General features: G+C 30.6%; 1 pseudogene; it reads right to left on the minus strand.

Annotated features, from left to right (window-relative positions):
- Nucleotides 1-220: 220 nt before the first annotated feature.
- On the minus strand, nt 221-4,888 carry LOC145040492 (UDP-glycosyltransferase 85C2-like; annotated as a pseudogene).
- Between the last annotated feature and the right edge of the window lie 1,443 nt (nt 4,889-6,331).

Here is a 6,331-nt window from a genome sequence, read left to right on the forward strand (position 1 = left end):
GGTTTTTAAAACACTGGTGTTATGTATATTTGTAAGAATGTATGATTTTTTTTTTGTCATGGATTGGTGTTCTCATTTACCTATTTTACATCCTTTATTTATATTTGAAGTTATTAGAGTATGTTTTAGAATGTATGTGTCTTCATCAATTTGATTTTTATAATTTTTTGAAAATCAAATTTAAACAAAGAAAACAAAAACTACATAATATTAGAGAAAATGACATGAAACTTTCCCACATGATAATCGTGCATATAATACATATAAGTTGTTCGAATGGGAAAAACTAAGATGTTACATCTCATCTCATAAATTAACCCTAACTACGAATCCTTTAAATGTGGGAAGTTTTGTTTATCCGGTATAGACATCACATTGATATATAAATAATATAGAGCTTGAGTCTAATATTAGTACATCATAAAATAGAATTCCATTTTTCTTTTCTGTTTTTATGAGAAAATAAATCCGAGAACAACCAAAAAATTGACCTTTAGCACTTTCATGAAACGAAAAAGAACATGTGAAATACTAAGCTAGTTTCAACATATGAATGTGATTGACAAGTTTCTCAACATTCAAGGAAGATGAGCCATTAGGAGCTGTTGCAATTTCAATCTTTTTCTTCCACACCATAGCCTTGCTCCTCATTTGCTTACCCTTCTCTCCCCCCATCAACTCCTGTATGAGCTTTTCGACTTCATCCCTTTTTACATTATCTCCGATTTCCATGCCAACTTTCCATTCCATGCAAATTTGCCTACAATTAGTTGGTTGATCCCATATATAAGGCCAACAAATCATCGGGACACCAGCTGATAAGCTCTCAATGGTGGAACCCCATCCACAATGAGTCAAGAACCCACCAACCGAAGGGTGGTTCAACACTTCTTCCTGGGGACACCAACTTGTGATAAACCCTTTCTTATCAATCATCTCTTTGAGTTCTGGAGGAAAGACAAGAGATTCTCCAACAACCAAATTTGGTCTGATGATCCAGAGAAAATAATAGTTGCTATTAGCAAGTCCCCAGCCAAACTCTAGCAATTTTTGTGAAGACATCACTATTAAGCTACCGAAATTAACATAAACCACAGAATTTGGTTCCTTTGATTGCAACCAGTTAAGGCACTCGGTATCTTCCTTCCACAGACTATAACTCTTTAATTCTTGCTGATTTTGTATGTGATTTAGAAGCAACTGCAATGGTCCGATTGTGTAGATGTGAGGAAACATGGGTTTGAGAGCTTTGATGATGGTGGACTCTAACTCTTCAAATGTGTGGAGAATTATAGTTGAGACCTTCATCGTTGTTTTAATACTCTCAATGTTAAACTTATAGTCTACTTCGTTTGGGTCTATAGTTCGAACATAACCTGGAAGATCCTTTAAACGGAATGCTTCCAAACCTGGAACCCAATCTATGATGGTGTCAAGATACCCATTGGTGAGGCAACTTTCATCTGAAACATTAGAAAGAATTGGTTACGATGATGAACAAATAAGTAAGCTTTTTCCAAAAGATTAATCCATATTCAGTTAATTTGTTATGTGGAGTACAACAATATTCAAGATTGAAGAAAAATTTAATCTATTTTTTAGCCCACTAATATGGCAAGTTCCCTAAAATTTTGCATGTATGTATATATATTAAAGTCAAACTTTTTTCAGAAAAACTATTTGAAAAACCAATGTATATATTGGGATCTACAGTTTTCCAGAAACTCTTTCAAGTACCCGACATGATGAGTTTGACACGTGTTATCTATAAATATACAGATCTTATAAAGTTAACATAACAAAATCCTATATATAATACATATTTTTGAGTAAAATAACTTGTTATAATTAATAAATAAAGAGTTTTGTTATAACTTATAAGAACATCTCGCATTTTACAAAATTACTCATAATATGTATATTAAGGTGACAAACACGTCCACATATTGATAAATTGGTCATACAATTAATGGTATCCACACAACTGATTTTTACCTAATATTTTGGTAAGGAATATGATTCTTCCTTCCACTTAAAAGATTGATTAATCCATATAAGATACAATATTCTTGTAGCTATCATACAAATCAATAAAACATATATTTTATATCGATAAATGAATTTCTTCAAATTACGTTTTCTTTCACTTCCATTAATTGGTTCAATTCCTGTAAGGGTGATAAATTAGTAATGACTTTTGGTAAATGGGTTGCAACTTGTAAACAATGAAAAACTATGTTTTCTAAATATCTACATAACTCGATTCAGTCTGAAAACTTAGCCCTTGCGATTAAAATGTGGCATTCTATTTTTGCTTTTCTAAAAATTTACGAATGAATGGTTGTATGTTTTGGTCTAGTGTGGTCGTTGGGAAGTTACAAAAATTGCTAAAGACTTTGAAAGAGATAATCCATAAAGATTGTAATGCGGCCTTCATGACCCTAGCTAGTCTCTAATACTCTTTATGTTGATGAATATCGTCTAATTAGTTTGGTCGGGAAAATGTACAAAAATATTAATTAGGGATGACAAAAAAGCCTGATCTCAATGGGGAAACCCAAAATCCGATCATTTCGGATCGGGTAATGAGTTGTTATCAGGTTCGAGGCAAGGAGTTAGTTATCCTCACCCCGATCCGATACGCTCCGTCCCAATTATATATAATATGTTCGAATCGTTTTGATGTTAATTGCACGTATTCAAATATAAAATACTTACTCTGAACAATCTTTTTAGTTATTAACAATCTTGTGTGAATCATCATTTTTTTTATGTTTTAACGTATTACACTAAAACTAAAATCAAATAATTTTTAATATAACGTCCTATTTATTTTATTAAATTGATTCATCATATTTTAATTTAAAAGAAAGGCTAGAACATATATTTTTTATAAGGCATCGGGGTATCCTATAACAGAATAAATATTTCGTCATGAATTGTTGTAAACTCGATAAGATACCCGAATCCTGATGGGTCGTTCCGATAAGATACCCGAAAGATATCGGGCCGGATTGGGAAACGATGCCCTGCCCCGTTGCCATTCCTAAAAAAAATATAGCTAAAGTTCTGGCTAATAACACAAAAATGTGATTCATGCTTTTGTGAATGATTATGAAATTCTAGATAACCCCCTTATTATAAACAAAGTTATACCTTGGAGTAAAAAGAAAATGACAAAGATGTTTATTTTCATGGCTAATATGGACAAAGCTTACAATTCTTTAAATTAGAACGACTTGGACAATGTTCTAGATGCAAGACGGTTAATAAAAGACTAGAGATGTTGGGTAAGAGCGTGTTTGGTAGGACCGGTCCAGACAGTGGGTAACCTGGGCAACCGCTCAGGGCCACGACTCCAGAAGCTCAAAATTTATGGCTATGTAGTATATATATATATATATATATATATATATATATATATATATATATATATATATATATATATATATATATATATATATATATATATTATCTAAATGATTTTTAAGATCTAAAGTTAGTTGAAACTTAATTTATCTCAAAATATAAACAATTTAGTTTGCTTTTTATTTCTAATTGAAAACCTCTATATTGAATGAGTAATAATATTTTTTTGAATCTTTATATATTTGTATTGATGGGTATTTTCTCTTTTTGCCCGAGGTTTATATATGTTTGGACCGGCCCTGATGTTTGGATTCAGGTTCAAAATCTATTCTTGTTGATGGAGCTCCAAGAAAGAAATTTCCCCATAATAGAGTATTCTTCAAACAGATCCCGCTACATCTACCACCCTTTTTATTATAGCCATCGTTGTCTCTCCATGTGTCATTGGAACTTGGAAGAAGCTAAGAACGGACTATAAGATGAGACTACTAAAATTGGAAGGGAGGCATGCGAAGTGTCCTATCTTTACTATACGTGTATGAAATGTAACAAATATGGAGAAAAGTTAATCACTTTACAATGACATGCATGATTTGTGTTGTTCTCCATCTCCAATTTCTTGTTGCACTATTTCACCATTTACAAAACCTTACCGATGTTCTAAAATAAATGTAATTATCGAATATCTAAAATTGAAATATTAATACTTTTTTCTCATTAAAATATACTATTCCAACAATCTTCGCGGAACCTTTAAAACCAGTCTCAATATCTTATCCAATTTACTTCAAATAGATTTCGACATTTGTAAAAAAAAAAAAATACAACGCAAGGTTTGAATATTTATATTTTACTACCAAATAAGGGAGTAACGAAACTAACCTTTAAGTAAGTGGGACAATGTTTTTTTCAATAAGATTTGGAGCTTGGCAATATCCCATGAAAGCACTAGCAGCGAAGGTCCAAAAATGAATGATAGGTAATTTAAGCGTCTCAGCAGCATCAACAGTGAAAGGCATCATACCATCACTAATAATACAAGTAACTGGAATCTCTAGTCTAGCCACAAGATCAAGAAAGTAACCCAAGAATTTAGTTAGAATAGATTTAGGGAGTTCATAAATGTTCCCTCGTGAAGCATCGGGGATACCATCTGGAATGGTCTCGAAATGGAACCCTGGTTCATCATCGAGTGAGTTTGGCCCTCCGGAGTTGAGGAACTGCTGGTGGTTAAACTCAGTGTTTACAAAGGTTATTTGTAAGCCCTTGTGGTGCAGTAACTTTGCTAGTTTCAGCATACACTTGATGTGACTTTGTGCTGGACATGGTATGAACAGCACATGCGGCTTGTTTTCACAGTTTAGTAGCTCTGATTCCATGTGTTCGTGTGTATGTGTGTGAAGGTTTTATGACATGTATGTTGGATTGATAGATAAGGCTTGTTGTGTTATTAGCTGCAAAATACACACATACACTCTCTCTCTCTCTCTCTCTCTCTCTCTCTCTCTCTCTCTCTCTCTCTCTCTCTCTCTCTCTCTCTCTCTCTCTCTCTCTCTCTCTCTCTCTCTCTCTCTCTCTCTCTCTCTCTCTCTCTCTCTCTCTCTCTCTCTCTCTCTCTCTCTCTCTCTCTCTATATATATATATATATATATATATATATATATATATATATATATATATATATATATATATATATATATATATATATATATATATATAGTTAGATTATTGTGTTTAAGTAAATATTATGTGGCCGGATAGACCAATGAGAATGCATGAAAAACAAATTTATACTAATTAATTTAAATTTTCATAATTAAATTGTAATTAATTAATGAATCAATTTCTAAAAATAATGCTATAAGGGTATTTAAGCCCTTTGTGAGAGAATAATGAAAGAAAAAAAAAAATCATATTTGTAGGGATTTTGTAATAATACACGATTATAATCTATTTTATTATATCGGTATGACATTTTGTTAAAATGAAATTCTATTAGAATGACATTCTATTAGAACTATATTTATGCATTCTTAAACATCCTTTAAGAATGCATAAATAAGAAGAAAACATAAATAACTACATTGCGAAAGAATACTCAAAATTGATTCTTGAACTAATAATATATTAAATAATTACATTGTATGATTGTGAGACAAAATAACACTCTTGAATGATAATATTATGAAAAAATAGCAAATGTAATTCTTAAAAAAACATGATTTATTTTCAAGATTTTGTTTCATATATACATTATAGTGTTCTTAAACTTCAATCCCTAACATGATTTACTTTCAAGATTTTTTAAATTTCACTATTATTTTTTCTCTTATATCACATCTTTCTACCAACACCTTCCAAACTATATATATTATAGTTGAAAATGAAAACTAGGTAAGTGGAAGATAATGATGAAATTTATAAGAATCTTGGAGATAAATCAAGTTAGGAGTTGAATTTGAAGAACTTCGGACCATTACAATGCATTATATGATACAAAACGGCGTAGTATATTGAATTTCGGTACCTAAGGTTATATACATTTAATGGTATATTCAATATATATATATATATATATATATATATATATATATATATATATATATATATATATATATATATATATATATAGTTAGGTTATTGTGTTCTAAGTAAATATTGTGTGGACGAATAAACTAATGAGAATGCATGAAAAACGAATTTAGACTAATTAATTAAAATTTTCATAATTAAATTGTAATTAATTAATAAATCAATTTCTAAAAATGATGCTATAAGGGTATTCAAGCCTTTTGTGAGAGAATTATTAAAGAAAAAAAACATATTTGTAGGGATATTGTAATAATAATCGATTATAATCTATTTTATTATGTCGGTGTCACATTCTATTAGAATGAAATTCTATTAGAATGACATTCTATTAGAACCACATTTATGACATCCTTTAAGAAGGCGTAAATAA

The sequence above is a fragment of the Lactuca saligna genome, chromosome 1 (assembly GCF_052625555.1).
Source record: "Lactuca saligna cultivar CGN05327 chromosome 1, ASM5262555v1, whole genome shotgun sequence".
Lineage (NCBI taxonomy): Eukaryota > Viridiplantae > Streptophyta > Magnoliopsida > Asterales > Asteraceae > Lactuca > Lactuca saligna.